This window comes from Macrosteles quadrilineatus, unplaced genomic scaffold (assembly GCF_028750875.1).
Source record: "Macrosteles quadrilineatus isolate MER2022 unplaced genomic scaffold, UCM_ALF_1.0 Scaffold_6__1_contigs__length_79288215, whole genome shotgun sequence".
NCBI classification, from domain to species: Eukaryota; Metazoa; Arthropoda; class Insecta; order Hemiptera; family Cicadellidae; genus Macrosteles; species Macrosteles quadrilineatus.
Genome location: NW_026542599.1, coordinates 37,159,004 through 37,175,884, shown reverse-complemented (window position 1 = coordinate 37,175,884; position 16,881 = coordinate 37,159,004).

Genomic DNA, 16,881 nt, shown 5'->3' with positions numbered 1-16,881 from the left:
GGATTAAGAACCAATGTAATATTCTTAGAATATTTTAATAGAATTGCATCTCTTCCTGAATAGCAAAAAGAGGTTATTAATATTTTTCCTGTAGTCATCCGACAAAGTGGGATTCCTTGCACATATCATTGCACAGAAAGCCTTACTTTGGCACATAGTTTTTACTTTGGCGCACACCAGTATTTCAACCAAACAACACAAATAAAATAAATAAATAAACAATACAAAAACAACACAAACAAAAACAGCGTGCTTTTATGAAGCACGTAATCCGTGTACGCTTGAAAATAAGTTGACAACACTAGATTTATTCTATTTCTCTATGTTATTACCTTGGATGGTAACTCTCTCCGGTGTGAAGTCCCAGAAGAGTTTGGAGATCTTCGAGGCCATCGACGGGGTTCAGAGTACTGTAGATACAGAGTTCCTCTTCGTTTTATCCTTAGACTCGTTCTAGTCCTCTTCAGTTGTATCCAATAAGCCTCCTAAAAATATTGAATTGTTACAATCATTTTATTTCTGAACTTCCATATTTAACTGTAGTCTAAAATTAAATTAAGACATGTGGATTAGTTTTTCGGATACATTTCAACCTAGATAGAACAAACATGTAGGTTTTCTTCTGAACAAAAGAAGAAGAAAGAAGAAGAACAAAAGGTTTTCTTCTTCCTTGGTTCCGCAAGAACAACAAAGAGTTAACAAATGATTAGCCTACACAGACAATTTCAACACAACAATTTAGCTACGCGCGCACTACGGTGGCACGGCACGGACGGGCGGTACGGCACGGTCGGCATTTTAAAGGGGGTGCGCGCACTAGGGCGGCACGGCACGGACGGACGGGACGGGACATCCGCACATCCGCACATCCGCAATTTAGGACAGTTGACAGTCTGCGAGCTAAAAATTGTGAGTAAAGATGGATGTATATAAAGTGGTGATAGTAGGTTATATTTTAGCATTAGTATATAGTATATATATTCGTGAGTTAGCAGAGGAGTAGGAGACAAGAAGGTGCAAGCAAAGATTTTAGATAGACCACATAAACAGGAAAATACTAAGTTTTGGAGAGTTCCACACCTTGTTTCCTGATCTTGTAGAAGGATTATGTGTAAAACTTACCTGATTGTTTCATAATAGATCATATTTCTGCCCATATATTGGCACGCCGGACGTTATTAAAATATTCCGGATGTCGCATGTTGTACAGTTTCGGGTATTTCTCAACGAGAAAAATCTACTTACTAACATCTATGTTTACAACACACGATAACACTGCTACTTTGACAGAGATCAGTTGAGAATGGCGGATGTCCCGTGCCGCCCGCCCGGTCGGTGTGCAGTGCTCCCGGTCGGTACGGGCGGTACGGGCGTCACGGCAGCTCGGAAATGTCCTGGAGTTCTGTCTCCCGGACTTTTTAACAAACGGCGGAAGCTGCCGAACGTCCGTTGCCGGCCGTACCGCCGTAGTGGGCGCACTCATATGACATTCAATGTTATTAACTTTTAAAAATTACCGTGCCGCCCGCCCGTCCGTGCCGTGCCGCCGTAGTGCGCGCGCAGCTAACAGACAACTAACAGACAATTTATATAGCTTACCGAGCAGGGTGGCTATTGCTTTGTTGGAGGTAGTGAGTCCGCATGCTTTGGAATGATTCTTTAGTTGACAATCTTATTCACACCTCTCTCTTTTTTCTTTCTCTCTTATTTGTACTTCTTTTCCAATTCATCGACAGCAATTTTTATTTGTTCGTCATGCAAAATATTACTTTTGATATGTTTTAGTTTCTATGGATACGAAAATAAATGTCTAGTTGCGATTTCTAATGAACGCTCGATTCGTTGGGGTCTATCGTTTTCAATCTACTACTTTTGCTATTGTACTCTTTTCCTAGCTTTTTAATGTAAATAATACAAGAAACCCACCAAACTTATCAGGGTTTAGAAAGGATTAAATATCATGTAATCCAGTAAATTCTATCCTTGTACATTCGTATAATAAATAACACAACACAACACATTTAAATTAAATACAAATTTACTTAACTTAGTGTTACATTTCAGTGTTTTTTCCACAGAAAATGTAATCTAAGTCTAAATAAAATGATTATGACTACTTGTGTGACACCACTTCTTACTTAGCAAAACATTGTATACTTATTAGGTAAATGCATCTGCTGTTACTCTATTATAACTATGATTTATTTCTATTTATCACGCCTAACTAAATCATGTCCAAAACACAGTTTGTAATTATTACTCTATTAGTTTGATACTACCAAAACACGTTTTTTTATTGTCAGAAGTACACCACCAACATGTGTCCTTATAAATTGTATTTAGTTGTCTAGCGGATGTGTGCACTACAATGATTCAATCAGGTAAAAAAGATTAATTTATTTTCAGAGAAAGAAACACGAGTGTCATCGGCTGGAATAAAACAACGCTACAATTAATGCTTCGAGATTCACTACTCTCAAAAGTATCTTTCTTTCAATACAACAATCAAGAAAATCCGTTGAGTAGTTGATTCAGAATCGTGAAATTTTAGCTTAGTGGTTGTTGGGGAATACCAAAAGTAAACAAAAAATTATTTAAATTTAATAAAAGCAAAAGAAATTCTTAAAATAATTTTCCCTGGCAGAATAGTGGCTTCACAGTCGCTTCACCAGCTACATATTTTGCAAGCTCGTATTAACAATCATGGTTAATACAATACGCATAAATACATAGACTTAAATTGCCACCTAATATTCCTTGTAGGGCATGGGGGACATGTTTTCTGCACCCTACCTCCATGCCAGATGGGAATATAAAGTATTATTTCTAAACACCGTGCATGTGTGTAAGAATGTATTTTATTGTAAATTTGCTTGCGTTGAAAGAGTTCATTCGTCTCACAAAACAATTCAGCCAAAAGAAATACATTCAATCTCCACGTCTCACGTCACAGTCCAAGAGCTAAATCAACAACAGTGTCCAAACATTTCACCTTGCGTGTGTGAGAATTGGAACTTTTCTGTTATACAGCAGAAAAGGTTTAGTTTAGGTTTCTTAGTTGGAAAATGATCATATTAAAAAGTAAATGGGAACATACTATTGATCCAACATTTTACTTTATTTAGTTGTACAATTTGTGTTCAGACGAGAAAATTATGCGTTTAGTTACTTGCCTAGTATTAAACACTTTCATTTGTTCTAGGACGCTAGGAATGAGCCCAGGATTGTTTTCCACATTGTATAAACATTGTGTCATGCTATAAGTCATTAAGCAAAACCAAATTTAAAGAGACAATAGATAATTACTGATTGACAAGGCTTTTTACTTAATTGAAGATTTTTACAGAACTTCAATTTAGAACTTTTTCTTTATTTTATCATATTAAGTGTTTAATTTTAAGTTAAGTTTAAATGTTAAATATATTATGTATGGATATAATTTTGACAATGCCCCTATTCTAAATGTTATGACATGTATGGAATGTTTTGTGCAAATAAAGTACATCTATGTCTATGAGGATCTTTTTCGACGAAAATTGTTTGGTATGTTCCATTGTTTTTGTCCAAAGTTAGCGAAGGCTATTCTTGTTGTTTATTTCGTGTTGCTAACTAAAACACAAGGGAAATACGTGAATATGAAATTGGTGTTGTAAGCAAAACTGTTCATTACATGTTTACAAGGGTCATTTCTAAATGTTGATATATTATCATTGAACGCTTACCCTGACACTAAAGTTAAATTGATTAATCACATAAAGTTATAGATTTTTAAAATGTAATGTGCGCAAAATAAATCAACTACCTGTTAATTTTAAAATCTACAAAGAGTGTAGCCGTTTTCATTGTTTCTCTTTGTTAAAACATATTTTTATTAAATCTTAGTTGAAGATAAGTTATTTATATTATGTTATCTATAAATATTTTCGGCGAAATAACTTGTTGTGTACTTTCTGTATGTAAACTTAAATAAGGTGGAAGACGTTTTCCAAAGAAAATGTAAATATATCATAAAATATATTTAAAATAAAACGTTACTATAATCTTGCTGTTTGAAAGTAAAATTGAATAGTAAAATAGTTTGCCAACTGCATATTACATTACCGGAACTAGATTTTTCTCCGTCACTAAAAACATTGTGCTCAAAGTAATTGCTAAAGAATTTATCATACTGCTTGTTGATCTTTCTCTCTATTCCACCATTATTAGCTTTGGAATATATAACTGCATAAAAACCGATTTTGTTGAGATATAGAATTGTATTTATAAGCAATTTAAGAGAAACATGTGAAAAGGAAACAGTAATTGTATTTTACTGTAATAATTAAATTTTAATTCTGCATTTGTAACAGCTTATGAGCTTCTACACACTACATTGATTGTATTGGCATGATCAACAGGTCTATTATTTACTGAACAGTCAATACAGGAGATCATCAATGTCTCCAGTGACAACTGATTTCAATTACAATAGACCCCAATCTTGTCTCAATGTTTGTAGATCCATTGAATGTGCAAATCAATTGCTAGAATATTCATATTATGCAGTATAGTATTAAGTAGGTTTTTCAATATTGTAATAGGGCCAGGATATATGGTTTTTAACAAATCGATTTACTACATTTACTATTTACTAAATTTACTAAAATAAAACGCTTTTACTGATCTATATCCTTTTAATACATCGAAACGAGGATTGTGAACAAAATAACTTACATTAGAGAGGAAACTGGCCACGTTATCGAAAATTTGGAGTTAATAATTACTTCAGTTGAAATATGAAATATCACACAGGCTAATGGTAGGGTCGGTCCGGTTCATACAAGTATAGTTAAATTTTGCGTTACATTTGAAACACGTTTAACCCACTAATGGTATCCTCCAAATATAAATGCATCCACAAGTTAAATACATTACCCAAATAGTCTTATTGTTTAATATTCAGGATTTATTTCTCTTGATTTTTATTCAAGTAGTTTTTCCCTCCTACCAAGTATTACTGAGAATGAAAGCTCTGAAATAGTTAATTATATTACTAAGGTCGTACTCCAACTTAACACCCTGTATTAATTTAAATTTTTAATAATTAGTAGCCAATTTGCTATATTTTACATTCGTGTGTTAATGTCATCAAGGTAAATTCCTAAGTAAAACTTGTAATTTTTTATCCGTTTCCATGTAAAATATCCTTTTTGAGTCTATTTTGGTAATCGTAAGTAAAACAACTGAATATTTCACATAACTCCAATTTTGCTTTAACAATATTTACCAACTTGTCTTGAATGGTTTGTATTTCATGTTTAATTCAGTATAACCTTTCAAGATGAACATGCAACTGGGAAGACAAGAACCAAAAACTAAATGAAGTTTGTGTGAAAATTGTAATAAAATGTTACTTGTATCTTTGTTACTATCTTATTTTAGCTGTTTTTTTTTGTTGCCAAAATTGAAAGCCAATGAACACTGGTAGCAGAAATAATGTATATAAGCCATTTCTCATGTAAGACCCAAATACGCCTGAGCACCAAATCTGCAGAATAAGCGAATTTATACTGGTTGAATATTTACTTAAATGTTCAGATTTATTTCTATTTAAGTGACATTGATGTTAATGACTTCGTGGCTACAGGGAAGACAATAAAGTGGTTTTTTAATTTTTATTTTAATAGCTTAGTGTGAAAAAAGTATGAATACAAATGACTTTAATACAACTAGGCTATATCCATAAACAAGCAAATAAACAAATTTTATTTATTCTCCATGGGAATAACGAAGGAATTTTAAATTTGCCATTATTTCCGAAGCCGTACAGGCGCACAAAAACGCTTGTGCTTACACTTGCCATACAATGCCATGGACTAGATTATTTGTTTTTAGCTCTCCGTAATAGCTTGGAAAGAAATAGAGTATTCTATGTTTTGGTGGTAAACATGATAAACTCCAATTCCTGTCCTATACTTACGAAAACATCATTACCTGTTGATTTATATGTGAATATCAAGCTGTTGACCAATATTTTCTGAGATCAAATATCAGCAAGGCATTCACTATCGCACTATCTGGAACACCAACTTTGAAGGAATTTTAATAATTAAAATTTAGAACTCCACTTGAATTACTCAATCTGGTAAATTATGGGTTATACAAAATCCGGGTAAAATTAACTACTGTGGTCCAAAATTGGTTCAAAGATTTAAAATCAACACTGTCTACATAGTTTAACAGGGATATACTTTTTAACTCGTTGAATAATTTTATACTACCAATAATAGGCAGAGGTACGGTATATTACCATTGGATTTAGTAGTGGATATGCATTCCTAAGGCATGACATATTTTATCATAACACTTTAAGCGATTTGATAAATAGAGTTTTTTGTAATATCATTAAAATTGGAATGTGAGAAAATTGTCCAAAAATATCTACATTGATCTAGATATATCTAATTGAAATAAACACTTGTTATGTAATCACAATAGCAATTCTAGAACACTTTATTGTGAATTGAACTGTAGTGGCTGCATACCGTACTAAATTTCAAGGGTTAATATTGCCCCGGATCAATTATTTGTCAAATAAACTATGCAGTCCAGCCTAACAATCGTGTTTGAGTGGTGGAATTTGGCGGAAACATTGTATGATGTTGTATCACATGGTAAATACAGTTGATACTTCAAGGAAATCTGATTGACCTAGAATAGATTTTAAATTCAAATTTTGTTTAAAAGTGTTTGTATTTCCTTAATAAGATGAGTTAGTTTGATTATTTATATTAGGATCTGTATATCTCAAAAGGATGTATTTCCAATTCATATTATAAAATCTGGTTATTGTCGTCAAAAGTCTAATTGCGACTCAGATGCAATTAATTGCGAGATTCGTTTCTGTAGGAATACACACATTAAATTATGTACAACCGTAAATCTATTAAATAGATTAAGATATTCATCAGCTAAAATAAATACTAAATACTAAAGTATTATTACCTTAAAAACACACCAAAAATATTTAACCACGGAAACTTGAATTTGTACGAGGGATTATACGAGTAAAAATAGTTTATTTCGAACCTAGGGCCAAAATTTAGGTTTTGCCGGCTCGACATAATTTTTAAGTTTGAGACGAAGTCGAGAACTTTAAACGATTGAGAGCTGCAAAACCATTTCGGTCCGTAGCATGAACGCTATTTTTCACCACACTAAACCCTAAACACTTTTACCACTATTAAGCACAATAATAATGCACACTTAAATTCAAAACAACTACAACTTTGAGGTTATGTGAAGAATTAATTTGACGAATCAGCTAAAATAATAATATATACCTGCTAGACAGCGGTGAAAATAAATCAAGGCTATTGCAATACTATGGGTACTGATTGTGTATTTAATATGCAGATGATTTTCGGCCCTAGGGATGTAAAAACCTGCTCGGTCCCCAAATGATGTTGAAAGCTGGCATAGACAGCAATATGTAGCTTTCGGCCTCCAATAAACGTTCATAAAACGGCAAAAAAACATCATAGTGTGGTTAAAACTAATGTTTGTCTAATAACTAGTACAATTGGTTTTAAAATTAGTAAAAAATATGTTTTTCTTTTCTTCTGACGTTTGCAATGATTGCCAATAATCAATTAAAACTTAAACACATTACCATGCACGTCTATTACTCACATAAACATATTTCAAATGAATTTTCTTCTACATTCTGCTGGTTACATTAATTAAGGCGCCATCAAAATATGCCATCATAAGCAGTAAGCTGTAACTTCAAAGCAACAATACACATCAAAGATCAATGGATGCATCAAGATATGGAGACTGTGTTGATGAAGTGTGTGTTGTAATTCCAACTGTTTTTTCTAAAAAAAAAATCCCAGACCACCTTAAGTTTACGTTAAGTACTCTACTCAAAAGGGTTAAATTATTGGAAAGGGTAGCCGAAAAAGACCGGACGTTTTTAAAATAAGCATATGTCAGGCAACAACTGTGGTATTAACTAAACATTTTTGGAATATTACCAATCAAGAAATGCACTAGTTAGTTGGCTATACTTGGCAGATGATAAAGTATGAAAAATATGGCAGCCATAAAAAATATGACATACGATATTGTGCCGTCCAGTGTATTCCATGGCTTTTGAAAATTTTGAAAATTGAAAAATTCCATCATTTACAAAATTTAGTGACCCCATTTTCTCCTTGAAACAAGTGTAATCACTTATATGCTAATTATTTAAAGAATATTCAGTTACCGTTAGTCACTTAGATTCATAGAAGTGGAGGATTAATTCTCATTTCCTATGGCACCTCACTTTTAACTCTAAAGTGTAGCTTAACACTTTAGTGTATGCATAGGGTCTTCTCGCTAGTGTCTAATTAGCCAAGAATGGTCAAGTATAGAGGTCCCACAACTAATCTGGGCCAAGGTAGTCGTATGGTAGCAAGTTAATTAATTGCTGAACAGCTGACTTGTGTCGGAGGGTGCAAAACGTGTGAAGTAACCGTTTTGAGGTTAATCAAACCTGAAATAATTAGAATAAATTACTTACGTCAAATAGCTCAATACTGAATGAGCTCAATTAATGTTCTGACTGAAAATTCACCATCCAGTATTGAGGTATTTGACGTAAGTAATTTATTCATACAATAATATCTACAGCTACTACGCTGTACTATGAATAAAAAAAACCTTAAATTACCTCGTGTCAAAAAAATGTGTTATACATCTTTAGTCAAGTTTTAACTATTTTTTTAAATTAAGTTTTAACCATTTCAACTTTAAGTGTACGTGTAATAATTGCATGTAAAAACAGTCAAAAGGAATGTACACCCTAAAAATATATTATTTGTTTTGTTGTGTAATATTTGTGGGGTCACAACGCCTGACAGTCCCCGAACCGTGAAATTAAAGTTGTATTCAGGTGTATTTTTTCACGCTACTAAACATCCCATTTGATGGATATTCTCTAAAACGTTTAATACTTCATGGTATTATTTCATTTTTACCGTTAATAAATAGATAATATGGAATACGAGTTACAGAACTCCAAAGCGATCTGATATTTTTTATCCTTTCACTAATTATATAACATAAAGCAAAACGTTTAATCTTTGGATAAAAACTTGTTTGTAAGGATGTGATTGAGATTGGCAAACACATGGGGAGTCTGCACGTGAAAGTAATAAAGGTATATCACCATGGTATCCTTGGTCATACATTCACTATGGCTCTAGGACTTCCTTCTTCCCCTGGGAATCGTTTAACTCTTCCCGGAGTTATATGTCTGAGTATGAACCTTACGTTAAAGCTCTTTACTGAACTTATGTCGTAAGTATACCGTCTTCCAACTTGTGTTTGAGGATTTGAACTTTTTGTGTGTTTCAATATCAGGAAATTGGTTCCAGAAAATTACGAATGTAAATAGTCATTATTGCCGACCAGATTTAGACAGAGCATAACCGAAGCTTACGTTATACTTTAACATTCCTAAGACTATTTATACCTATAAATGGGTCGGCAATGAAGTGTGTCGGTATCTAGTGTGTAGGTGGCTCAGTCAGTAGCGTTACGGACTTCGGGCCCAAGGCAGCGATGTCGAGGGTTCGGATCCTGGTCACTGCCGCAAACATTTTATCAGTACAGTTCACCTTCGTACTGTACCGGCTCACCCCTTGCTTTGCTGTATACGATCCACGCACGGGCAGTTAGTCTATGTGGACGGGCGTGCAAGGTTAAAAATGTCAAAAATCTTGTTTCATCGTTAAACAGCGTCTCACAGTACTTGTAATTTGGGTTACGTTGAAAATAAAACAGCCTGTATAATGAAACACAACACTTATGGTACGTAGTGATGTGAAATGAGGAAATCTACACGAGTTGAAAAAATTCAAATTTAAGAATTTAAAAGGACTAATTAGTTAAAAAAAAACCTAGTTGTAGCTCAACTTAAAGTTATCTTACACTTTCCTCTATCGTTTTTTGGAGAACCAACTTTTTTAAGGCAATCTATGAAACAGAATTCATTCAATCAAATAGCCACCATTTAAATTTGTTCCACAGTTACAGGACCGAGCTGTCTATTAGTTAAAATAATATATCCGTATTAATTTGAAGCTACAAACAAAGTAATTCACATGTCAGGATACAAACAATGTTTGCTCCGCTTATCACCAGCATCATCCCTGAAAGGGATATGTTATAACTTTGTCATTTACATTAGAAAAATCATATCTATTTTCCCCCTGGTGAAATGCACTTTAAATTCACGGCTTGTACAAACATTCACATAATTATAACACAATTACAACACATAATTATAAGCTTTAAATTTAAAAAAAATACATTTTGACTCGTGGGTTTTTGTTTTTACCTGTAAGCTGGTACTATTAGTACTAAAAATATATAGCTTATCCGTACCAACCAGGAGTATACGTACCTGGCTACTTCAATGTAGTGTTTATTATTAAAACGCCGAAAGGAATCCACTAAGCTTTGCTCAAGGTATTTTGCAATTTGAGAAACAATTTATCTTAACTGGAGCTACACTGCATTCCTTGGACTAAACCACTAACTTGAACAACATAATTTTATGACAAAACAAATATCTATGCGAAAAAAATACAATTAATTTACATTTTCCATTTTCCATTTTGTTGTATCTACGATTTTTACCAGTGACAGGGTTGATTCCAGTCATGCTCAAAAGTTACTTTTAAGGCCGTAAAAAAAAAAAAAAATAGAAGGGTAAAACAAAAAGATTGTTGTGATATTTTCAATAAGAAACGGCCATTCACCGGTGCACTCAGCCTATGTTTTATATTATAAAATAATTAAGCACCACCAAGTAATGTTCGGTCCCTTGGAACATATACCGTATCATGTATGTAGTGTCCTTGAACATGATAACTCAATTTTGATTAAATTTGGCAATACCGTGTACATGGACTGGATACTCTCGAGTGAGTTCGTGAACCAGCAAGATCGGGTTAGGTGAACAGGGTGTTATGGGTTTTTAAAATTGATCAACAATGTGTTTTTTTTATTTATTTTTACCTTAAAAACATAGCAGTGACAAACTTTTGTACAACCATCATGTAGAGCTTAGAAAATGAATAATTTTGTACACTTAAGTGTTGGGCTATTGTAAGATTACGGAGAAAATTTTAAAAAAATAACTGCACACTTTAATAATTAAGAATAAAAAGTAAACTGTTGTAGTTTGCTTGTTTATGGATATATTTTCATCTAATTTACATATTTATTTAGAAAATACTAAATGCTAGTTGCTTAATAATGTAACATGTACATTCTAATATTAATTACAAATAGGGACAGATGTTCCTTCATTAAAAGTCATGGTAGCCAGTAAATTGAAATATACATAACTTAACCATTGACATTTTACAAAAAACCTCCCTTCCCTGTGTCAGTAAACCTATGAAAATATTTCAGTTAAAACACAATCAGAAAACTCACTTAGTAGTAGGTATGCTATGATAGGGATATTGTTTATGTTTCTTCTATTTATATTTTTAACGATGATCTCCTACATAATTTGGTTTAGATATTGGACTGTTTTGCGACAGGTCCCGTAAAAGTACGAAGGACCAATTACTCATTATTTTAATTTGTTCGATAAAAATTACCAGGAATATGACAGAACTTGATTGATCTTTTACTAAAGTAATTCTGTTTATATCAATTCAATCAATATTTTTATTTTGTTAATTTATATTCTGACCCTGAAGTCAATACATGTAAGTGTTTCTATTTATAGCAAACTAACTGAGAAGTATAAATTGTAAGAACCCTAAAACTATTTGTAATAATGCAGTTGAGGACAAGAATAATATTTTTGGTATTGCTTGTACCTGAAAATAAAACCGTAGGATTTAGTTAATAAAGCATAATGAAAACCGTTCAGGGAATTACAATATAATGGTATACGGGTATAATTACGTGTAAAAGTTTTAATGATCGTAAGTATAGTAAAGTAATATCTCCCTGAACGGTAGTAACGACTGAAATAACTGCTCACAAGAGGGGAAGATTATGAGTTTATTTTTCCCTTGTGGTCTTACGGCTATTGCTTTATGAGAATGTGTTTTATGTGGAAAACTCCTCTTTAATTACTGTATTTTTCTAATAAGTACAAAAGGTTGGATTTGTTTACTCAGAAAACTAAATTTGTTTAATGCCTTTAAGTTTACAAACCTTTAAAACGTACCCTAATTGGTTTGTATTGGCTAACAACAAATACCAAAGTTCTATTCTTATTAGATTAAAAAATTATTATTATTACATTATCATTATATTATAAGATTCTTTCTTTATTGTCATCTAGGGACTGAATGGGTTTCTTTAGCAGAGGTGCGGACCGCTTTGATTTCTCTAGCAGAGAATGACGCTGCTTGCATTTCTCGGATTTCAATGGCAGGGAAGCTGGATGCTTGGATTTTTCTAGCAGTGAATTACATTTCTCAGATTTCAATGGCAGGGAAGCTGGATGCTTGGATTTTTCTAGCAGAGAATTACATTTCTCGGATTTCAATGGCAGGGAAGCTGGATGCTTGGATTTTTCTAGCAGTGAATTACATTTCTCAGATTTCAATGGCAGGGAAGCTGGATGCTTGGATTTTTCTAGCAGAGAATTACATTTCTCGGATTTCAATGGCAGGGAAGCTGGATGCTTGGATTTTTCTAGCAGTGAATTACATTTCTCAGATTTCAATGGCAGGGAAGCTGGATGCTTGGATTTTTCTAGCAGTGAATTACATTTCTCAGATTTCAATGGCAGGGAAGCTGGATGCTTGGATTTTCCTAGCAGAAAAGCTGTCCTTCTCCGTATCTTTCTCCTTCTTCTTAAATTGTAGAAGAATTATTGGATTATCGGATTTCTATAGTGGAGGAGTGGAATGCTAGTTTTTATTCAGCCGAGGAGTGGCCTGCTTGGATACAATATTTTATATGATATTGATTAAAGTTGTTACTTGTAGAGTCAAATAGACTTGTATTCTATGGATAAAATTTATTAATAAACTCTTCTTCTAGGCGTACACATATATATATAGTATTCAATCAACCCTATTTTTTTATTAAAATATAATCTTTTTTTCAAAAACAAAAATGATTAATTACAAAATGTGTTAGCAGATGTTTAAAAAGCAATACAAAACAAAGATGGTCGTGTTAGTCTAACACTTGAAAATTGAAAAAAAACCAACTGTAAATGTTCACATGCCTATATAAACCTTGATTTTACCAACAAAACGTATAAATTAAAAGTCCCCTGTGACAACACAAACCGCCATTGTAAGGGGATTTTCCGGAAATCCGTCTGACAAAGAACAAGATTGCTTTCTTTAACAATAACATGGTTGTCACGTCTAACTTATGTATTTCCCCCTATACAGTTGGTTATGTCAAAAACCTATTTACACTTAGTTATAAATCTTAGTTATTTAAAATGTGTTGTCATAACTACAACTTAACTACAACTACTACAACTCTCCCGCTCCACTACTAGTCAATGAGATGTAATAACATACGCCATGCAACACTACTTGATATATTCACACTCATGTTGTTTTATTCATTTTTCATCAAGCCGGTAAATATGTATGTATACAGAAGACCTGTCAATGGCTGATTTCGATATACTGTATTAACTTTCGAGTTGATTGATGTACAAACTATTAGTAAAATATCTATATATTTTTTTATACGAGTAAAAGCTCAGCAAAGTTCACTAGCATTGATAATCCTATCGAGAAAGTTGTAAGTAGTTCTACAAAATCCGGCATTTCATAGAATGTTCATAAAATGCTACAAAACCTTTCAACGTTCCCTTAACAGCTGTAAACAAATTTTATACTTGACTGTGAATTATGAATATAATTTTAGCGAATTTCCCTATAGGGAAGTAGCTATTACCGTAGGTGGCACGGTAAGACATAGACCCGGGACCGATTTACTTTTTCATTTTGATGTCCCCAGAGGCCAAAAACACCATTCGTTCAAATTTTTATATATGTATATATATATATATATATATATATATACGTCCGTGAACGCGATAACTTGAGTAATTTTTGTCCAATTTTAATGAAATTTGGTTTAAAGGTGTAAAGCGGAATAAACTTGAATGAGTTCATGAACCAGCACAATCGGACCATGGGAACGGGGCTTTACAGGGGGTTTTATGGGGTAAAAATTGGTTTTTCTCACTTTTGACCCTCAAAACACAAAATTTCCCAATTTCTCTTTAGACCTTTTTAAAGAGCTTAAAAAAACAAATAATTTAGTATACAAAAGTATTTTTGTTCGATTGTTAGTAACGGAGAAAATAAAAAAAAATTGTAAATTTAAAATTTCCATGTTATTATTATGGAGAATATTGTCAAATGTTGTAGTTTGCTTGTTTATGGATATATTTTGATCAAATTTGGCAAATTTATTTATTTTGTACTAAGCTATAAATATTTTACTCAAAAACACACTTTATTAGTTTCCTTGTAGCAGCAAACCTAGGTACTCGTTAAACCTAATGTTATTAAAATATATTTAACTGAAAATCAATTCAGACAAATTGAAATTCGCTTAGTCGGCAGGTTTGCTGCGGCGGGGGTATTATATAATTGGGTAATTAAAGTATGAGTTGGCTGTTTTGATGGATAAACACTTACAAACCCTTACTGTGTTAATCTCATGATCTATCCTAATAATTTTTTCTGGTATTCCATGACAGTCAACGTTATTTTTTTGTCACATTCACGTGTACAATGGTTTGTCCCATTCTTCATACTTTTACGCTGTGTAGTTTGATGTATGAAACAAATGTGTAAGACAAGACAAATCTTTGGTGGAAGGAATTACAAGAATACATGAACTGTAGAGAGGCTGAAATTTCGGAAACGTTATCATACTTAATTGAAAATGTTAATTCTCTATATAGTAGATACTACTGTCTGTTTAATTATAACGGTTTGTAAAGATCATTTTAATATATTTTTTTATGTTTTGGTATTTAAGCAAAACAATTGCTAGCGACTGAGTATTTGTTTTTAATTCTCACTTAAAATCAAATGCTGATAAACATCTAGTTATTTAAATCGTAATCAGCAAACCAAAATGGGTTGAAAATTGTTTAAGGACTTAATTATATTCCTTTTTTTATTTTTTTTTTTTTACTTAGTAATATTGATGAAAATGTGTTGACTTCTTTTGAATAATTATTCAACCATCTTTAAGTATTGTTTTCTTCCCAATAGTATGTAGTATTCTAATTGATATGGTTTCATTGAGTAAATGCTTTATTTGAAGACTAGTGATTGTGGAAAAATATTGAAATGATCAAATTACATGGGAACATTATTCTTTATCCACTAACGAAGAGAAGGGCCCAAAGATAATTAATGGGCTAATTTAATCAGGCTCTCACTTGCAGGGTCAGATTTTAATTAAGACATTCGCTTCGAAAATACATTTTCCTAACAATATTCTATTATTCATTTGTTTAATTTACATGGCTAATTATTATTTACGTTTAAGGCTCTATAGATATCAATATTATAACAGTGTTTGTATTTCTGTTTTACTCGCTGCTATTCAAAAAATCTGCAAACTAATTCTAAAAGAGTTAATATGAATAATATGACACATTGCTACTATTTAGCTCAGCAACATTTATTTCATAAAAAATATACTTACATAATTATGTGCATTCCTTTGAATAAAAAGAAGAATTCTACATTCAACACCTAGATTTCAAGGATGTATTTTAACAATCTTAAAGCAGAGATCATTTTTTTTTATTGATTGCAGATCTGACTTCTTAAGAAACTTGGATTTTTTATTAATTTCAGTTAAAAGTACAGTTTTGGTGTTGAATAGCTTTACACTATGAGATGTTGTCGTAACTGGAATTTACAATGTCTAAACATATTTTGTTGGTGTTAATTGAAGCAGAATCGCCATATTTCAATATTTTGTATGGTTCGTCTCCAAGCGATTTAATTTTGCAGGTGGAATATAACTTTGTTCTGATAAAAATATATAGTTTTTTTATAAAAAATGCCAATGGTATTCAATTACATTTGCATTAGTTTAAGGTTTATACATTACGTATATAAAATCTTAATCTGGTGGGTTTATGATTAGAGTGGTTAAATGCTAAATAATTTTGTGTAATTTATTCTAAAAGATTTTAAAATACGTTCACAGCAGCAAACCTGCATACCAAGTGAATTTTCATTGCCTGATTAAATTTTCACCAAACGTTCCCTGAAAAAGGGTAAATTAATTATCTTTTTTAATACATTAGTTTAGCAAGTACGTAATTAGGATTTCCGCTACAATGAAGGCAATTGAGTTATTTATGTGAAATATTAATATTTTAGCATGAAATAATAATTTTTCCCAATTTGATTAAAATATGTTTATGAACAGAAAAACTTTTGATTATTTGTTTTACATTAAAAAAAAACATAGTTCATATTTTTATTTATAATGTCCTCCTTAACCATTATGCGCAAAACGACACTTAGGTTTACTCAATTATTTGTTTGCTTAAGCTGTTAAAAACGGTTTAGAAAGAAATTCCGAGATCTTATGATTTAAGGGTTAAAATGGAAAAACAAAATGTTATCCCTTAAAATCCTCCATAAACACCATCGAGCTAAATATGTACAATACAACTAACTGTATTATATTTATAGCAATTTTGTATTACATTTACTTCGATGAAAACAGCAGTTCCCATAGTCCGATCATGCTGGTTTGCGAACTCTTAAACAATCATAGGTTTACAAATGTTTAGGAAATTTAATCAGAATCAAATAGTCTTGCCATGAGACCTATGCTAATAGATAATTCCTTCAATTG